Source organism: Balaenoptera physalus (assembly GCF_965194825.1).
Source record: "Balaenoptera physalus genome assembly, chromosome: 17".
NCBI classification, from domain to species: Eukaryota; Metazoa; Chordata; class Mammalia; order Artiodactyla; family Balaenopteridae; genus Balaenoptera; species Balaenoptera physalus.
Genome location: NC_138895.1, coordinates 2,235,771 through 2,257,189, shown reverse-complemented (window position 1 = coordinate 2,257,189; position 21,419 = coordinate 2,235,771). Strand labels below are relative to the sequence as shown.

The 21,419-nt window shown below is 40.4% G+C and overlaps 1 protein-coding gene and 1 long non-coding RNA gene across 8 annotated transcripts in view; one reads left to right on the top strand and one right to left on the bottom strand.

Moving 5' to 3' along the window:
- Positions 1-6,279, top strand: part of LOC309646588 (uncharacterized protein) — a 341,945-nt gene extending 335,666 nt beyond the window's left edge. Inside the window, exons 8-9 of one of the 7 annotated variants that reach the window (XR_014255437.1) lie at positions 1,235-1,472; positions 1,951-6,265. The gene's annotated coding sequence lies outside the window, so the exon portion shown is untranslated. Of the gene's footprint in view, positions 1-1,234 lie in introns of all 7 variants that reach the window. The other 6 variants (XR_014255435.1, XR_014255436.1, XR_014255438.1 and 3 more) reach the window with 6 other exon arrangements.
- On the bottom strand, positions 4,749-15,371 carry LOC309646616. Its single transcript, XR_014255473.1, has 2 exons — positions 15,024-15,371; positions 4,749-14,815 (listed from the first exon to the last, which is right to left on the bottom strand). It is a non-coding gene; the product is annotated as an uncharacterized lncRNA (long non-coding RNA).
- Between the last annotated feature and the right edge of the window lie 6,048 nt (positions 15,372-21,419).

Below are 21,419 nucleotides of genomic sequence, written 5' to 3'. Positions count from 1 at the left end.
TCCTATAAATGCTAATACTAGATTCCAAATATGTCAATTCCAGCTTATCATTACTAGTGATTCCTCCTGCATTTCCAGCATCAAAGTACAATACTTGAATAATTTTTGAAAGCTCTGATCACTCATAATTTTCTTGAAGAGAAGATGACCATCTTCTTGCTATATTACTACATGTCTTTAATTTTTATTTGTAAGCATCACTCAGAATGATCTACCCAATAATTTTAAAATATCTACACCATTTATTTCCTTCCAATGACCTTTGTTTATTCACTTGCTTCATCATTTGTCAACTTCCAAAAAGCGTCAAGTAACTTTTGGCACATAAACATAATGAAGAATGAAAACTGTAAATTGGGATGGGCCAGGATCTTGTCACAAAATATTGCATGATGAAATCCTTCCTGTTGAATGGCTAAACTAATATGAACATCATATTGCCTTCTTAACTTAGGCATACGTTGTCTATCCATTATTCCTAAGTTTGAGAAGATTCGTCTAGGATGTTGTCATCTGAGTATTTCTCTGATATCTCATTTATGTAATCAAATTCATCACCATCATTATAGTCTCAAGTGTTGCTATCTGTTTCCTCTCCTTTCTGAATTTTTAAAATAATTGTGACATGTCTTTCACTGCCAACTTTTTTTGTCTCTTTGCCATTTTTAGTGAAGGACACAAGATTCATTCTCAGCTGTTTTCAATAAAATTTAAAAAACAGTCTCTGAAGATGGTGTCTCCAGTCTTCTATACATTTTTGAAAATGCAGAACTCTGGGCAATGCAATAAGAAAACTGAATGATAATGCAATAGCGATAGTTTATTGTACTTTTATATCATCCTTTAAAGCAGAGGTAGGCAAATTGTTGCTGTAAAGAACCAAATAGTAAATATTTTAGCTTTGGGGGCTATATAGTCTGTGTCATCCTGTCTCATCTCTGTCTTTGCAGCGTGAAAGCAGATGTAGACAATATATAATGCATGCACTTGGAGGTGATCTCATAAATCTTTATTTATACAATCAAGAGGAAGGCTGGATTTGACCCACAGCTGCAGTATGCCAGACCTGTTTAAGGATGCCATAATTCTTTTGTTGCCTCATTATTTCAGTGTATTTTAGACTCCTTGGGAATAATTTCTGTTCAGCAATAGTAAATTTTATTTTTGGTTTCTGAATGATATCTAAATAAGAATAAAATAACGAAATACCAATTCTTGAAAATTCTTTTAACAGCACAAAAAGCTCAAACTAAAAGTTCAGTGGATGCTGGTAGACTTTTTATCTGGAGATAAAGGAAGGTCCTGAACTGAGGTGAGAAAATGGACTCTCTCATCTGAATTTCTCCTCCAAAATTGTTACCTGATAACAAGTATCAGTGACAGTTAACCACAGAGGATGAAAAGGATTATCTGGAGGTGTGCACCCACAGCAGCTCTGCAGCCCAGCAATTAAACTTTGCAGTAGTAGCCAGGTGAGGAAAATGGACCTTTTTATAAATCTAAGGTACATTATGACAAAAGGAATCTGGAATGTTAAGCCTAGGAATCTTGAGTGATACTAAATTGATTCAATTTTGGTAGTGACCCTTGCTTTCCATAAGAAGGTATATACATTCTTTCTGAAGAAAGCTTGGCTAATTTAAGCCCTCAAAACAGACGCAAACGAAGATTGAGCACAAAAAAACACACAAGCAAAATCCAGTGTAGGAAATAAGCCACAGTGGATGAAGGACAGTAGAAACAGAATAGAAATATTGTCCCTACAACTTTAGATCCCCAAGTATTTTAGGTGTTATATTTGTTATATAAAAATATAAAATGCTTATAAAAGGTCACATCACAAAAGCACAAAAATAATAAAATAATAGTCACGAACTTTAGTTGATTTTTCATCCTAAATTCTTCTGTCTCAAACGCATCTCTTTTCTTTTTCTTTTGGCCGTGCCGCAGGTGGGATCTTAGTTCCCCGACCAGGTATCGAACCCGTGCCCCCTGCAGTGGGAGCACGGAGTCTTAACCGCTGGACTGCCGGGGAAGTCCTCAAGTGTATCTCTTCTCCTCCATGGTACCACCATAGCGTCTCCCAGGTGGCCGTCAGCTCTCCTCTGGATTCTACAGTATCTTCCAAACTGGCCTCCTTATACCAGCTCTCAACTCCTCACCCTCACTCGCTAGAAGGATCCTAGTAGAAGGATTTTGTTTTTCAAATACGTATCTAATTATGTCACTCATTCCCCTATGTCACAGTTACCTCCCCTCCACCTTCTCAGAATGTTTGCTGACTGGGATGCTCTCGGGATAAGACCCGGCCAGTGCGGGTGTACTGGGCGTTGCCTCCCCGCCCTCATGTGCTCGCTTCCATCACCCGTACCTTTGGACCACCTTCTGTGCTCGCTGTGATGTTCTCTCTTCCCCCTCTTTCTCCAGGTCATGCCACTCTTCCTTCCTATGTGAGCTCATCACCATGCCCTCGTGGGAGAATCCTGTACTTTCCTCCTTGGGCTGTTCTCTTTATAATATAAAGTTACATCACTTTGTATTCCTACTTGAGACTTACTTTAAAGAATATAACTGTGTACTTATCTGAGTGGCTCTTTTATTAAAGTCATTCTAGCCTACCGACTGCAGATCCCAGGAGGGAAGGAAACAAAGAATTTTTGCCTAACATAATGCCTTTCATATTGTGGGTTTAAAAATATATCTACCAAGGAAAATGACTGAATAATCAGCATTTATGTGATGAAAACATAACTGGGCCAAGAAAATGCTACTACAGTCAGTGTCACATGAATATCAGTTTGTTAAATGAAGAGATCAGTGTGGTGTGCCATGAACATAAAAATAAACAAAATGGAGCAGAATAAATGGATTCCAAATTTATTATTTTTTATTATGTATGACACAGGAAGCATCATTTGTCATTGAGAATTAAGTGGGCATTAAATAAACTGATATTTACATAACTGATTTGCACTTTTTAAATGAGTACATTTAATTCCCATATATATGGCTGTAAGAAAAAAATACTCATTACTTTTGACAATAATTCAGTTCTGAAAAAATGGTCTCAACTTTCCCTGGGATGACTTTGACCTTGCTGGCTGGCTGTCCTTGGCTGGTTATAACAGTAACTACATCTGTTTTCAGTCCACCGTAGACCCCAACCTACCTCTAGTTCTGGTTCCGGAGCTGCTTTTCTTTTAAGGCTTTGTTTTTTATGAACAGTTTTAGGTTTACCATAAAATTGAAAGGAAGCTGCAGGGGTTTCCCACATAACCCCTGACCCTATGCATCCACAGCCTCCGCCGTTATCAACATCACTCCCCAGAACGGTACATTTTTTACCAAGGATGGACCTACACTGACACATCACTATTCCGCAAAGTCCGCTGTGGTTCACTCTTGGTGTTGTACATCCTGTGGGTTTGGACAAATGTATAATATCATACAGAGTATTTGCACGGCCCTAAAATCCTCTGTCTCCCACTCATCTCTCTGCTGCCACTGCACCCTGCAACCTCTGACCTTTCTACTGTCTCCATAGTTTTGCCTTTTCCAGAAGGTCGTACAGCGCATAGAGTGTGTAGCCTTCTCAGATTGGCTTCTTGCACTTAGGAATATGCGTTTACAGTTTCCTCCATGGCTTGATAGCGCATTTCCTTTAAGCGCTAAATCATAGCTGCTGCTTTTCTAGCTGCCTGAAATATCGCCGTTCCTTTTCTCTCTCCATCTTCTCTCTCCTCCTAACCTAACTAACGCCTACTCATTCTTCATTACTCATGACTTGTATTTTTCTCTATTTTACATTATCTATCTCCTCTTGTAAACTGGAACTTCCTTCCTTCCACAGCAGTACACCTCGTGCCTATCACAGAGCTTGACAAACAGTAAACTTAGTATAAAAAGTGCTGAAAGGAGCGAAGGCGGTTGTCCGGTTAGAGCAGAGCACCACCCACGCCCCAAATAAGCACAGCAGGTGCTATCAGTTTTCTCTTAGGTCTTCTGAATCACTGCTTTCATAGAGCAGGTAAACATAAATTTCTAAACAGAAAGGTGAGTTGATAAATAGGCACTGCTAAATTTATGATGTCATTTTGTATCAAAAGGTCAATTATGAAGTACCTAGAATTTTTCAACTAAAAGCAGATATATTCTGGGTTTTGCTATTTCCCTGACAGTGTTAGCTTAGTCATTTTCTAACAGTTAATAACACTTTTTGTTCACATTTACCTCATGGGCTTTGTGTGCAAGTAATGTAATCGAGATTAGGGAGACACTATATTTATTGTTTATAAGATACATTAAATGAGGTGAGAAAAACACATGAAAGCATGATAAAGGTGAGTAATGTCATTATTTATAGTTTATTCTACTGCAGCAAACCTTGTGTCTACTACTACAGCACAGAAATATCTTTATCTTCTTTTTAATTCCATACCATTAACAAAAGTCTTAGGAAATAATCTAATTTAGTTTTTAGCCCTCATACAAAACTAAACCCATGTTCAAATCTCACACTCAAAGGAAGCTATTTTATTAATGGTAAGGTAATTTGAAAGGAAGTCCCATCACTATATTCCAATGTTTGCCACCAGTTAGTTAATTTCAAATTCAAACTTTTGTGTTCAATTTGGTTTAAATTCCACATAAAGAAGTCTTTACCCACATGATTTTTATTTAGTCTTAATGTAGTTGTGATAGTCTTAGTTATGATATGTTTCTGACTAGAGGGAAAATATTGGTCTCGCTTTTTCAATATTCCTTTTTTTTAAATAATTAATTAATTAATTAATTTTATTTTTGGCTGTGTTGGGTCTTCGTTTCTGTGTGAGGGCTTTCTCTAGTTGCAGCGAGTGGGGGCCACTCTTCATCGCGGTGCGCGGGCCTCTCACTATCGCGGCCTCTCTTGCTGCGGAGCACAGGCTCCAGACGCGCAGGCTCAGTAGTTGTGGCTCACGGGCCCAGTTGCTCCGCGGCATGTGGGATCTTCCCAGACCAGGGCTCGAACCCGTGTCCCCTGCATTGGCAGGCAGACTCTCAACCACTGCGCCACCAGGGAAGCCCTCAATATTCCTTTTGTAAAGGGATGTGAATGGGCCTTGATACCTTATTAAGGCATTCCAACTCCCCGCCCCCCGACATTATAAGTCATATTACCAGGAAATATGAGCCAGTCAAAATTGATTCATCTGATGGAGACCACCGTGCAAGTGGTTGGTGACATCACACAATAAATGAATTGGCAGACAGTCAATACACTTATATGGAGCCCCTAATTAATTTTTAAAAGATCTTTAAAAAATATTTGCTGTCTTTGTGTTAGACAACATATTATTATTCACAACTGAACGCTTGAAAACTGAAGCTTGGGTACTTGGAATCCTCACCTATGATGAGCTAGTAAATCAGCTGATGCAGAATTTCAGCCCAGGCCTTCTGACTCCAAGTCTGTAGCTCCACTGTACCTGGTTACTTTTTAATCTAGTTGAGTGGTTTTTGGAAGTCATGAAGTCTATGGCTCACTTTTACATGGCATAGATTGAATCCTAGAAAAACTGATGGGTAAATTCTCCAACCAAGTTTGTGTCCGGGTGCAGAAGGAAGCCCGTATCTCCTGATTTCATGCTCATTCCTCTATGCCAAGCAGCCCTTCTTAGTGAACTACAAACAGCCAGATATTCATCCAACACAACACCAGGAGTGCTTGCAAATGTTTCACAACAGGATTCCTGAACTTCAGAAAAATGCGATTTCAGTGCCCATTCTGTTTCAGTTTTTGTCATTTTCCTTGGTTTTGTTTTTGCTGTAATTGCTCAGATGTCCCTGACAAACTGATAATATTGGATTTGTTGATGATCTAAAAATAGCCAGTAAGAAATATTATTTCACTTTTGAATTTACTGGTTTTTGAAAAGAAAATAAGATGTTTCTTTCTGTGTTTGTTTGGTGAGGTTTACACCTACTTTTCTATAACTCTGAATCAAGAGGCATACACATATGCACTCTGTCAAAGTATCCTCTTTCAATCCCAAATTAAGAAGGCTTTTCCACTAAACGGATTGGAACAGCATTCCCAGATGAGGTACGTGCTGTTTCCAAAATCCCAGGAGGCCACTGAGGGTTGCAACCTTTCCTCGATGGAAAGAGGGAGCAGGTGCAACAATTGTCCTTCTTGCAAATACATCTTGACACGTCTTATAACGCGGCACTCTAAGATTCCCGAGGCAGCGTGTCCCTGAATTTCAGTGGGATTCCCCCCTAACCATCGGCACACGTGTGTCTCACCAAAATGCCTCAGGGAAGTTGCTACTCCCATCCCCCGAGGGCGTCAATGTAGTGGATTCGAACGAGGTCCAGTGGACAGATCGGAAATCACGGTTCCTGAGCCCTGGAGCCTGGCAGAGGGCTGAAGAGGGGGTGACAGACCTGCCACAGGACAGCAGAAGAAGGGTAATGTACCTCTGCTGCTTCAACCAAACTGCTTCCACTGTTTACTAGAGAGAGAGTCTGTCAGTTCAGGGGGGCATAGTGGTGCCGGGCACGTGAGGGTTCCCTCCACCAAACGCATCTGGAATAGCTCCTGACGACCACGTGTTTAAGTGACTCTGTCGTTATCCTCTGAGGCGCTCTGTCTTGTGTCCCGGCCAAACAGACAAGCTGAATAGTGATGTGCTAGAAATCACCGCACCTGCACCTTTCTGGGTGTTGGTGACACTGCTCTGAAGTCCCGTTTCGCTGCTGGCTTGCGTTTGAGGTGGGCAGAAGTCTGCCTGGTGGGTGCACTTAGATCTCACCGTCAGGAGAGCCTCTGCGCCACGTGTCAGGGAACCAGGGCGTGGGCTGGGTTCTGCTGGTTACTGAATGCGTCCGTCCCAACTCTGCGTTTCAGAAGTGGGGCTAAACCCACTGGGTGGGTCCCAGCATATGTACAACTTGGGGATTGAGCGGGGACAAAATTCCATTCATCATCTGTCTCTAGGAATCACTGGGCAGCTCGGTCACGGTGTTGTTTTGCACCTTAAGGAATTAGTGACAGCTCTGAGTCAGGGTCCAGGAATATCGAAGTGGGGCTGTTTCCTCTTCCTCTGTGCACATTTGCCCGGTCCATGGCTTCAGGTTCTGTGGATGAAGGTCAGTCGTACGATTTACAGCGTGGATTGGCAAACTGCGGCTCACGGACCAAATCGGGCCCAGCGACTGACTTTTTGTAAGTAAAGTTCTGCTTGAACACAGCCATTGCCCGTCCACACACACAGTCCATAGCTTCTCTCCTGCTCTGCACCTGCAGCCCTGAGTACTGGCCACAAAGCCTCAAATAGTCACCTTCCTGCCTTGCAGAGAACAAGTTTGCTGGCATTTGATTTACAGTATATACACTTTTGGAGACGTGCAGGGTCCTTCCTTGAAGTCCTGGCCTCTGTCTTTTGAGGATCTCTGGGTTTGTGAATTGGCTCAAGTCTGAGAATTGGTTAAGGGATGGTGACATTCAAGTGAGACTTCCTTTCACCAGACCTGGAGATTTTCCGTTGTCAATTCACTTACGCTTTAGTAGACTTCCCATCTATTTAAGTCCTAGAGACACCGGGATCAATCAGCAAATGCCAAAGAGTTTTGAGGTTTAATGTGCATTCCACTCTATTGGGTTAAAAATGACGAACTATAAATTATCTAACAAGTGTCCTCTCGTATTTATTTTCTCAACATTTCATCACATTGTTTCATTTTATTGTGTTTTTGTGTTTTTATATGTTGTTCTCACAATCTTTTAACTCTGAATACTTATTACTTGGCAGCTACAAAGAATCAACTAGTTATACATAAATTCAACATTAAAATGTTTTTATTTAGTAGAGATTAAAACGGAAATCCTCTTTGGACTAAAACAGTAATAATAATAATAGTAATAATACTAATGGCATATTACTAATAATACAGTACTACCTACATTTAATAGAATGTAATTACAAATATTTGTTTAAATGGGTTAAGTTTAAAAAATCTTACTTTTTGGCATGCCTTTTCAGGGCCTAGAGCATGGATAACTTTCTAGTGTCTTAATTGTTTATATAAGTGAATTTGAGAGCGGTAAAAGCAATCATTTGAGACCATTGTACGCCCAAAAATATTCTTTAAAAATTAAGTTTCTAGGGTGTGAATATGAGAAAGAGTTAACAAATGAAGCACATTTCAATTCAAGTGACACTATTTTTTAAGAGACAGAGTGGTAGCCATTGTGCCACCGGCCAAGCCCACCAACAATTCCTGGGGAAGAAAAATAGAATCTGGGCAATAAAATAAAGTCTAACCTTTTCTGTGTGTTTTCCTCTGTGCTGAGTCTAGTTTCCCAGCTCACGGGGCACCGCGTGCAGAGGCCTCGCCTGGGCCCTTGGGACGCGAATTCCTGGTGAGGAAATGGCCCCGGCGACACCTCGGCTGCGGGCCGCAGGCAGAGATGCTGCGCCCAGCACGGAGATCTGGAGCTGCAAGCAGCCCAGCGGCGCTCCTCTGCCCGCACGCGGCGCCTCGCCTCCCTGGAAAGCAGCCGCGCCCTCAGCCCTTACGGCGCGGAACGCGCTCACAGCGCTCCGTTCTTGGATCAGAGAGTAACGCTCGCCCTGCTTCAGAACCAGACTGGGTCTCCTTCTGTTGGTGGGAGAGACACTGGGCAGAGGGACTCTTGTTGGGGCCTGACTTGGAGGGTTGGTAACAATGGGGCTCAGGTCATTTAATCTTGCTTTCATGAAATGGAATTGGTGGATAAACCCAAGATTTTCAGCAAAATATTAACTACGCAAAGCCAAAATCACTTTCTTTCAATAGTGCTCACATAAAAAGAAATCCATGTCATATAAAGTGCCAGGAAAATAAAAGCACACAGAAAAGTATTTTATGTATCTTTCACCGTTATTTGCAACTAAGATTCATTTTTTTTTTGGCATACAGGAAATACACACATACATATATACAAAAAAACTATATTTGCAAATATTCCCATTAGAGGAAAACGTTTCCTTCCAGATGGTTTGCAACAGAGTTCTTTTAAGTTATGCCACTGGTAATTGTTTGGTATGACTTTACTAACTAAAAATCAAATCATAAGCATTTACCAGTACCTTTATTGTCTCAGTTTTTAAGTCTCTGTGTATAAAGGAAGATTAAGTTCATATTTAGCACTCAAAATAGAAAAAAATACTATCTGAACTACACTTTCATTTTCTTTTTAGAAGGCTCTTTAAATTGCTACATTTCAGGATTTTAAAAAATCAGTTCATTTGTTTTTTGGCTATTTTTCTGATGTTTTTACCAAGATAATAATACATATATTTTCATATAGAATGCATAATTTCTCAGATTCAAACAGTATTCATTCACTGGATTTCTGCAAGTAATAAGAGCATTATAAGGCATAATACACAGATATCTTATTCAGGAATGCCAGCTTAATCAGAGTTTTGGGAATTCATATTATGATTCTATTATTTTCCTTGGAGCAGTCTATTTGGAGTTGTCTCTTTATCTTTCTATCATCTATTTGCTATTTTCTTTTTATTATTTTTTTTAGTCTATCTATCATCTATCTGAACAATCTATCTTCATTAGAGTTTCCTTTATTTCATTTCTCCTGATTTAGCAGTGATGCTTAAGAGGTATCATCAATGACAATCTTATCAGTAACAGAATGAAGATTTAAAGTCCCACTGGTGAGTATAGGGGGGAACCCGTCCGTTATGGTGCATTATTCTAACATCGCTGTCTCCTTAATCCACTGATTCCTCAGGGAATTTTAAGATGAAATTCATCAAAACTTTTTTCAACAGTGCTATCTTTATTATCAAATCCAAAGATTACACAGAATTTGGCTTGATCTCCTTGGTTTACTGATTAGTTAGAAAGGACTAAAAGGAAAGTAGTAACTGGATTGACCAGTCTTTCCCCTTCTTTCTCTGTCATCATTTTCAGCATCAGTGTTTGGTTCATACATGGAAATAACATGAATAAGAAAGGACATGACGGGGCTCCTTAGAACATTCCTTCTTTTTGTGTTTGAAGAAGGTTTTAGTTTGAACAGAGCATCCGCCATAGTCGGTCACAGGGGCGACGGGCTCACCTGGCGCTCACCGACTCCGTGAGGCCCCCACCTGCTGAGCCCACCAATGCTGTGCCCGGGGGCATCACAGATGCTCTCGGGAAGGAGACAGCCCGGAGCAGCAGACATGCACTGTGTCTCCTCTGCTCCCGTGCAGGATGCTTTATCCCGCGGGGCTTCAAGTACAAAACACCAACCCAAAGACCAAAGTATTGAGAATTTCAAGATGACACCAGCAGAGGATTAAACCAAGAGCGGGGCCCTTCCGAGCACGGGGCCTGCACAGTCGCCCAGGTCACAGGCCGTGAAGCTGGCTCTGCCCGAGTTCCCGCAGCCCTGGACGCTGCACCACTGACCTCTGCTTCCCCTCCCCCGCTGCAGGGTGACCTTGTCCCCAGGCCGAGCCAGGGACCGTGAGGCGCTCCTTGTGTATTCCTCTTCTCCTGGGGCTGACAACTCTCTAATGACCATCTAATACCTGAAAAACGTTACCTCATTATTTTGTGCAGTTTTATAGCTATTTAAGGAAATATGTCAAGTCTGGTACCAGAAACTCTCATGGATGAAAGCAGAAGCTGAATTAACTTTGTCATAATTTTGTCTGCAAATTCTTCTTAGCTGTGTCTTCTATGGAGTGGATACTAACAATTATTACAAAAACAAACCCACTTAAGAACTTTTAAGTCATGGTGAATCATTCTATTAAATGAAGAACAACATCCTTATGTTAATTACGTTTGACACATCTGTTTCTGAGCATAGTTTTTAAAAGAATATATTTTCTTAAATTGCAATCTGGTGCTGTACAAGAGCCTGTGATTGTAGCCTCATGTGAGAGCAGCTGACTTGTGTATCTCATGTACTATTTCTACCTTCACGCTGATGATAAATGTTCTACATAAGGTAAAGACAGGTGACAGACGCAAAGTGTACTACGCATAATAAACCACTAGACTTGAACCTTTTATTCAGTGTAGAATATTTCAACTTAACTTCCCAAACAACTTGATTTACCATCTGTGTAGCTTTTATTTCTGATCCATGAACTAAGAATATTGGGTGAAGTGGTCTTTATGCTTCTATGCAATTCTTACATTCTCTATGTGTAACATATAAAAATACCATATTTTAGCATAGCCTATTTTAACATTTTACTTATTCCTTATCCTTTAATATGTAATGTATTCTGGAATGAATTTAGCTTCCTCTTATTACCATAGTTACGTTTGTTTAAGACTGTGGTAAGTTAAGAAGGTGAATGATGCCTGAGTACTTAAATTTCACATAACTCAAATGAGGGCCACTGAAGTAGTCAGTTGGATTAAAATTGCTAAAATATGTCCTGCTGCTGTGTGAATTGCTAATAATTTGTGGATTAAAAGATGAGAAAAGATAAGAATAATAAGATGTAATTAAAATAACTGCTAAATATATAGTCTCACATTTTATGTTAAAATAAATTTAATCTACTTTAACATTTCTCAAAAGAACATTATACACTTGTAATAATTTCCTCTGCCCTGTATCTGCCACTCCTAGAAGATTACACAGAAAAAAATTGTTTTCTTCTCTCTGACTAAACGCACTATTGTTGCTAGGATACAACCGATTTCAGTCTTTTTAAAGTTGTTTTATAAAATTATCACTAAAATGTCTTTTTCTCAGTAGAATTATATAGGGGGCACCTCTCAAAATAGTCGCCAAATTCTCTTCACAAAAGGAGACATTTTTTACTTTAATGTGCATAATGATTAGTATAATTCTATTCCTGGAAGAGAAGGAGCTTAAGAATTTTGACTATAAATGTCCTTTTAAAATTTGATTAATTTTAATATTTTTTATACAATTACAAAGGCACATTTGTTTAATTTGCTTCTTCAGAAGAAAACTATCTAAACAGAATGTTTTTCTCCCTGGGTTCAGAGATTTACTGCCTGAATATGCTTAAAATTTTAGTATATTGCATAGTTAAAATTACTTTTTCTACTATAAAATATTCTCATTTGAATATTAAATTCATTTATTGCCACTTTTTGATGGAAATCTGTATAAACTAATAGAGTCACTTCTCATAATACTCAAGTACGTTACTAATTACTATTCATAAATCCTTCTATCTCAGTGTTTTTCTTCAAGATATTTCTTGAGGATGTTTATTGAAAAGAAATATTTTCTTAGCATGTAAAATTGGGTATACTCTTTTTTTTTTTAATAAATTTATTTATTTATTTATTTTTGGCTGTGTTGGGTCTTTGTTTCTGTGCGAGGGCTTTCTCTAGTTGCGGCGAGCGGGGGCCACTCTTCATCGCGGTGAGCGGGCCTCTCACTGTCGTGGCCTCTCTTGTTGCGGAGCATAGGCTCCAGACGCGCAGGCTCAGTAGTTGTGGCTCACGGGCCTAGTTGCTCCGCGGCATGTGGGATCTTCCCAGACCAGGGCTCGAACCCGTGTCCCCTGCATTGGCAGGCAGATTCTCAACCACTGCGCCACCAGGGTATACTCTCTTAAATTGTGTGTTCTCCTGGAAGACCACTCATCTGGTATAAAATTGACGTAGATATAGATTACTTTTAATGCTGTAACACATTAGTTCCTTAGAAGGTATCGCCCATGACAGTTATGATACCTGTAGCGGATATGTTAGCACTGTTTTTGTATTTCATATAATTATTCAAAAAAGAATACTAAATAAAAGATTCTACTTTTCTTGTTGGTGTGTGTGCATGTGTGTGCATGTGTGTATGTGTGTGTGTGCATGTGTGTGTGTGTGTGTGTATATTCTTATTTTTAAGACAACAGGGACAATACCCTGCACAAATTAGAAGCAAAATTAATATGTTGAATGGATATAGAATTAAAAATAGGTAGACACTAAACTCTTATACTCAACAGTTTTTTGAAACTCTGAAAGAACAAATTACTTTTTTTTTTTAAATTGAAGTACTGTTGATTTACAATATTATATTTGTTTCAGGTGTGCAGCATAGAGATTCATTATTTTTACAGATTATACTCCATTAAAGTTATTACAAGATGATGGTTATAATTCCCTGTGTTGTACATTATATCTTTGTTGCTTATCTATTCATACGTAGTAGTTTATATCTCTTAATCCCCTACCCCTATTTTGCCCCTCCGCCTTCCCACTGGTTACCACTAGTTTTTTATATCTGTGAGTCTTTTTCTGTTTTTGCTATATATATATATGTGTATATATATATATATATATATATATATATATATTCGTTTTAATTTTAAGATTCCATATATAAGTGATATCATACAGTGTTTGTGTTTCTCTGCCTGACATTTCACTAAACATTAGATTCTTTAGGTCCATCCATGTTGCTGCAAATGGCAGAATTTCATTCATTTTGATGGCTGAGTAATATTCCATTGTGTATATGTACCACATCTTCTTTATTCATTCATCTTTTGTTGGACATTTGGGTTGCTTCCATGTCTTGGCTATTGTGAAGAGTGCTGCTATGAACACAGGGGTGCGTGTGTCTTTTCAAATTAGTGGTTTTGTTTTTTTGTGATAGACACCCAGGAGTGGAATTTCTGGATCATAAGTTAGTTCTATTCTCACTACTTTAAAAAAATAATTGTTTCTAGTCTTTCTTTCTCATTTTTACCAAAGGATTAAACAGTTTTTCATAAACGCACCAATCTACAAATTTGGGGGAGCTTATTTTAAATTGTAAAACATTATAAAATCATTGGGAAACTTGGTAGAGTGATGACCTGCCAATTTTAGCCTAGATGTTTGACCCTGATTCTGCTCCCCAATTCCCATCTGCAAGCAGCTTTACTGATTAGATACATTAATATTCCTTAATGCTTTCAAAGTTCATATTTGTCTTTATAATTTTCCATGTGGATTCACAAAGGCATTTCCTATTATTTATGAAAATTTCAAGTAGTATGTTAGTTTCCTTAACTATCAAGCAAGAAAATTTATGGTTTGGAAGCTACTCCTCACCAACGAAACGTGTGTGTGTGTGTGTGTTTGTGTGTGTCCTGACATATGTGTTCTAAATGTTCACACATGCCTGAGTGACAGATGGCTGCAATAACAATAAGGTCCTTTCAATAAGAAAAAGTAATTAGATTTTCTAAAAACATCCTTCCCTTCAGTGATTATATGTATAACGCCAAAAAATGTCTGATAGTCTTTCACTTCCTTCCTTTCATTTTCATTGCAGCCATTGAGAGAGGGCCATGTTGCCATGGTAATTATTTATTACTCCGAGATAAGACTTGCTGTGGTAATAACATCCCAGGCAGATTTCAGGCAATCAAGTTAGAACTGCCTATATGTGATTGTGCATCTATATAAGAAAGAGGTATTTAAAACCCTTTAATGTTGTTTAAAAAAAAATCAAATGTATTTGGTGCACTGAGAGGTCCAGCTTGATCTCCACCACTCCACTTGCAGACACATCCCTCTTTCCCATGTAGGCAAAGACGAGACAGACCATATGCTCCTTTTTGAATAAAATAGTTATCAACATGCTGCTGTCCAGCTGTCACCTGGCAGTGACTTGTTATGAAAACTGTTAGAAACAAGATGTATGATTCTGAATAATCACTACCTGGGTCAGCATCAGTCTGTTAAGTGGGCATTAGTGCTGGTTTATTCTTCCTCCCTCCTTCCTTTCTTTTCTTTTCCTTTCCTTCCTTCCTTTTTTCTTTCTTTCTCCCTTTCCTTCCTTCTCTCTCTCTTTCTTTCTTTCCTTCTTTCTTTCTTTTTCCTTCCTTCCTTCCTTCCTTCCTCTCTCCCTCCCTCCCTCTCTCTTTCTTTCTTTTTTTCTTTTTCTCCTTTTTCTTCCTTTCTTCCTCCCTTCCTTCCTTCCTTCCTTCCTTCCATCAAGTACAGGCGAGAAGTAGAATATCCAGATAACTACAACATGAGGCAGAACATGATAAATGTACTGAGTTGTAGGGAGGTTCAAAGCCTTGGGAGACCCTATACATGTGGAAGGATTGGCGGAGGCCTCTTGGAGGTGGTGGCTTTAGAATTAGGTCACAATCTATGGGTCGGTCTGTGCCAGGGGCAGAAGGGCAAGAGAGATGTGAGGGCATTTCAGCAAGAGGAAATGGTGTGAACCAGTTGTGAAAAAGGGCGCTTTGTGGGGTAGTGTTTGCAGCACAGGACACGTGCACACACTTGTTTTGAGTAAGAGACGCACAGCAGAGGACGGGGAGAAAGGTCTGAGAATACAGGTCAGCCCCTGACCATGGAGGAGCTTGACCACATGGCCAGGGAATGCAGAGTCTGCTCTGAGGGCTTCCTCCCTGGAAGAGCCCCACAGAGGCCCGGCGGGGTCGGCCACCCTTCAGGAGGGCACCTCCTCCGAGGGGCGTGCAGGTCTCCAGGACGCTGGTCCTCACCGGGCCCAGCCCCTGCCTCTCCGGTCTCCTCTCTGCCCGCTCGGTTCTCTCAGCCTGGGAGGGGCGGGCCCCCCAGCTCCCCCCACCGGGCCCCCCCCCTCAGCTCCCCCCCCCCAGCTCCCCCCGCCCCATCGGCCTCCTCGCTTCCTCCACAGCCAGTAAATGCCGACTTCTTCATTCACGTGTATCTGCACGTCAGGCCTCGGTCATTTCCGTCTGTTGAATGGGCATGACTTTCGCCTCACGCTCCCTTACTTTCTAAACATAAAATCTGAGAAAAGATTTAATAACTGGATTTCAGAACATTAATTCTCAGAAACAAGAATGATATTTTTAAAATGTAGAAAATCCCATTTCTTGAAAGTAGATGCTCTGCCTATTCATATTTACTAACATCAGGAGAGAAATGAGTCTAATGTTTTGCAAAATTTGCCAGATTAGAAAAGAGGAGAACATGCCCACTGTTTGCATGATAGCAGTGTAATGTTTATACCAAAACACAACAAGGGCATTGCAAGAAAGGCAAAATAGAAGCCAGTTTCACTCATAAACAGGAATGCAACAGTTATAAACAAAATATTACCAAATTGAAAGCTACCAGCATATAAACAGTATTGTGTATCACAACCAAGGTGTGATTGTGCAAGAATGCATATTTATATTAACATTTTTAAATTAGTCAGTATAATTCCTATATTAAAAGAGAAAAGGACAAAAATTATATTTCATTGCAATAAATAATATGGAACACTTGATAATATTCAATATCTATTCATTAGAAGATTCAACTCCTTAGCAAAATGGGAATAAAATATAATGCCTTTTATCTGAAAAGGACATCCACTAAAAGACCAGCAATAAATACCACTTAATTATCATTTGCAGATAGATTCATTGTATTTGTTTAAATCTATAGATAAATTATTTAAAATAAAAAACAAATTTAGTAAGACTGATGAATTAAGATCAATGCCCCAAAGGTATTTTTACATCAATTTCAAAATTTGCTATGAAGCTACAGTAATACAGACACACATATGCACATGTGCACATGTGCATACACATACACACAAACACACACATGAACCTAGCCCCACCTGGGCTAAGAGATGATGGCTGCTGGTAACTGATATATATAACCACCTTTGGTCCCAAATTTCTACAGGCCCACAAGTTAGCTGAGAAGTTTTCTCATAGTAACACATGGTACTTTCCCCATCACCTTCTTTAGATGTAGACAAGAAGGAAATGAAAAAGACAGGGCCTTACAGGGGCAGAACCAAGGCTTGGGGGCACAATGAATCAGGAGTCATTAGGCCCTAGGAGTCAAATCAGCACTTGATAAAAGTACATTCTCTATCCACAAACTACCAGGTCTCCAAGTGACCTTTCAGAATTGCGAGGGATGAGGGACAGCTCTGGGCTTCCGCCCCTTCCCGTACAGAACGGGAGGGATTGAGTTTATCCCCTGCTGTTACACTGGGTTGTGAGAGGTGGATAGACATTCTGCTTGTTTGGATCCGTAGGAGCCGGACTTGGACGTGATGTAGATCATGGGATTTTGAGTTTTGTATGTGATGCCCAAAATGCCTTGAGTGATCTGGGGAAGGAGGATTGAGTGTATTTTGTGTGTCTGAAAGAAATAGAAACTCCTGGCCAATTGGATGAACTCAGACATTGTTCCTAATAATCTGCATCTGTCTGTATGGCAGGATTGGGAGTTCCCTGGTGGTCCAGTGGATAGGACTTGGTGCTTTCTGTGCCGGGGGCCAGGGTTCAATCCCTGGTTGGGGAACTAAGATCCTGCAAGCCGTGGCATGGCCAAAAAATTTTAAAAAAAAAGATTATAGGGCAGGATTATACAGCCAGGCCTTCGCAGTGCCTCTGGAAGCAGTGTGCATGTTGCCCTGGAGGACGCTGAGATTTTCCATGCAACTTAATGCAGGTAGAAGGTCCAGTTCTGAACAGAGGCTCTAAAAGGCAGTGGGTGTTTCTTCCCATCTCTCTCACATGTGCTATAAGAAGACCATGCCCCAGAAAGCTTCTTCTCCTTTGTGTCTTGGAATGAGAAAAATGAGAAATAATGTACTATAAGACACTGATATTCTGGGATTGTTTGTTGTTCCAGCAAAGGTGACTAACGAACATGGTCTTTTGCAGGAAACCCAATCCAACCCTTAAAAACTATTATGTGGATGGACCCCATTAACTGTTTTAATAGAAAATCATGAGTTCACCAACTATAATTATAAACATCCTTTGTGCTGTAGATCCTCAAAATGCGTAAGTGCATTTACATTGCACTTCAGGGTCCTCATGGAATTCCCTGATGACCACCCTGGTCAAGAGCTCCTTTAATTTTTTATAAATACTTCCTGCCAAAACATGAAGATTCAGTATCAATGTGATACACGAATACATATTTAACTGAAATGAAATCGAAACTCTGAAGTGACTTCCAATCTCACGTCTTTAAAATTCCGTGGATGTACTAACAAAATTTTCTAAGTTATGATACATAAATTCATGATTCTTCTTGGTCTCTGGTTATTTCAGAAAAGATTAAATCTACATTATTCTAAAGCTCATGCGAAGTGATGCCATTTTTGAAAACTGGAGAGTGACATGGTGATTTATGTTAGTATGTAAGCTTATGTTTAAAGCATCCTATTTTAAGCACAAGGAGAGAAGTCAAAAGAAGAATTAGGTTTTCTTTTGGAAGAACTATATCTTTGTCCTTGGACAAGCTATGTTATATCATATCTTTGATTAATCTGCTTTGTACCTTTCTTACAAAAGAACATTTGAATATTGTCTGTTGTCTTGTGCATTACTTTGTGTTGAGGCCACAGTGCATCTGGTAGTTACCTGGCTTGTTTTCTTCAGCGAGGAACATGCTGTTTCATTTGACTGTTTTCAGTTTCTCCCCGCTCTGCTGTTTAGATAAGAGCCCGTTTGAGGAATTCACTCATCCGCGGTAACCTGCTGCCGATTTTTTAACAGGGCTGTGGAACCAAGTGAGGGAGGGCAGGTTTGCTCTACAAAGAATCTGAGTGTTGAGAGGAGGATGATTAGAAATAAAAGAGAGAAGCGATGTCTCCTGAGATGGCTGGACACTAGCCATTGCTCACCATTCCAGAGCTGCCTCGTCCCTGTCTTTGCTAAAGTATGTTTATTTGATTCTCTGAGATACTCAGATGTCCGTCCAATCAACCCTGCTTGCTTAATCAGAGCCCATTAAGTTACTTGCAGCTAAAAAAAAAAATGCTACCATAAAATGCTGTGAGAGCGGTGCCCACGCATCTCGGCAGGCCCCTTCTTTGAGTGCCATTTTTGTGACTGTGTGGAATAGTAGAAAGCACACTGGGTCAGAAATCAAGCTAGTTTCCCCATAATCACCTTAATTTCATTTCAGCAATGACCACACAGACCCAGGCATTTATTATGGATTTTACCTGAAATACTGCAGTAACGTCCTGATTTGTCCTCCCCTGCCTACCCTGTACCTTATGGTCAGAGGGACATTGTAAAATCAGGACTGCTAATGTCACTCACTTATTCAAAAACTTCCTACTGAATAGTCTTTGTATGCCTCAGACCAGCATTCGAAATATGATTGGAGCTTTACGTTTAGTTATAAATTCTAAGCTTACCTCTCACGTGTTCTAAACATGTGAAAAACGAAACAGTGGCTACTTCACATATATGCTCCCTTACATTACGAGCTCATGCTTTTGCTCGTGTTATTACATCCGACTATATCTGACAAAATTCTACCCTGACGTTAGACCCATATTACATATTCTGCCTCATCATAAAAAACCTTGACCCTAAGACAGCTTATCCAGCATACATATTTTTCTTATTTAATAGTTAAGTCATACTTTTATGTACACACTAAAATAAAATCTTAAAAGAAATATTGGGTTCCTGTGATCCTTCTGCCACCTAGACAGTGCTTTATGTGATAGGTTCTGAGCAAATATTTTTAGATTGAACAGAAACTTGAATCATTCATACCCATTTTAGTTCTTAGTCGCACCAGTCAATTTATCACATGGTTGTGTTAAGCTACAAGCAATAGAAAATCCAAAATGGCTTAAGACATAAGAATGAGGTATTGGCTCCTGAAACTGATAAAGTCTAAGTGTAGGACTATGAAGAGGCCGGGACTTGCAATGTCCCCGCTTCTCAGGTGATGCCCTGTCTCTGCCCTGCTCCAAATACAGTTTTAGTCTCAGGCTGTGACAGGTCCTAGGTTGGTGCACGTGTCTGGATTTACACAGAGGAATAGAGACGGCCTCTTATGGCAGATTATTCCTCGAAGCAGAGGGAATTTCCAGGATGAAAACTTCCTTGGAATTTATTGACTGAAACTGGGTAAAATGCCTATGCTGATTCTAATCCCTACCGCAAGTGGATCGCCAGGTCGTGAGTGCTTTTCCTGGGTCACAGAACCTGGACCAGGGAGAAATACCCTTAGACCATCAGGCACAGCTAAGCGTTAGGAAAAGGGTCAGCTTCCTTGAGGCAACGGGTCTGCAGGGAAAAGAGCAGGGGTGCTGAGGGGGCACCTAGGATGCTCCCCACCACACCAAGTCCGCCCCTTCTCTTCCAACTGTTCCCAGGGGCTGGCAGTTACCACCGCTCTGGGTGTGTTCCCTCCCAGGCCCAGTTCTCTGAGAGATATAACCCTGCGTTCCTCGTTAATCCTACTGTAAAGCACATGTGACAGCTGCCCACAGCACTGTCCTGTGATCAAGACGGAAAAGCCAGAGCATCACAGAGATGCCCACCGGTATCACCGGGCCCCCGAGACAGCTCCACTGCTGCCTTCGGATTCTTCCTTGGGTGAGAAAAATACAGCTGCTCAGGTCAGTGTAATTGGGTTTTCTGTTATGACAGGTAAAAGTAGACCTAAAGCATATGGTGGGAAAACAATCATTTTCACTTCAGTAAACACAGAAAGGGCTGTGAAATCCAAAACCTCAAGTGAGCGTAAGGCGTGGCTCTGCCTTGGACAGACTCCAAGGTGAGAACATCACCTAACCTTAATTTCACCACCTGTAAATTCACCATTAGTATGCGTGGTGCCGAAATACAAGGTGTCTGATACCTAAAACCCCTTCTTGCTCAGAAACTCTAGGAGTTTCTAATCCTATAAGAAGTTCCTATAAAATGTGGGTTGAATGATTTCTTTTTCAAAGTCTTTTTTGAAGTAATTTTTTTAATTTTTAAAGATTGTTAATATCTTTGAGAAGCACTAGTTACCGCATAATACCTGAGTAGCATTTTATCCCCTTATGATGGGGTGTGACCCTCACAGAGGCAGCGGTGCTGTTGATCTGGGGACCTGTGTGCACTCAGATTCCCTCAAGGACACACACCTCGGGGGGTTCCCTTCCGTGCAGCCCCACGCTGGCCCTGAGACCTTGTTTATAGATTTTCCCCTCCTGTGAGTTTGGACACAGAAGTTTCCACCTCTTTTCTAGCTCATTCTCTTCTGGGTTTCAAAGTTCCTTCCCCTCCTCCAAGGCAGTGATAATCAAAGTGTGCTTCTTGGTCCCCCAGGGCCTCTGCGACCTGTTTGTTCGGAGGGTCTTTAAGTGGAAAACCTACTTTCATAATAATGAGAGAATGTAGTTGGCCTTTTGCACTGTGTTAACACGTGACATACACAATGCTGACTAACCTGCTTGCTGGTTGGCGTGAATTCAGTCACTGGCACCAAACTATGCTACTAGTCACTGTAGCCTAACTGCCACACGCTATGGAAAAGAAAGGAAAGTCAGGTTCACGGTGGAATATCCTTGAGGATTCAGCAAGAATGTTCAATTTTATTAAACCTCAACCCTTGCATACACTGGGTTTTAGTATTTAGTGTGAAAACATGCACAAAGCATCTCTGACACAACCTGAAATACCACCCTTTTCTCC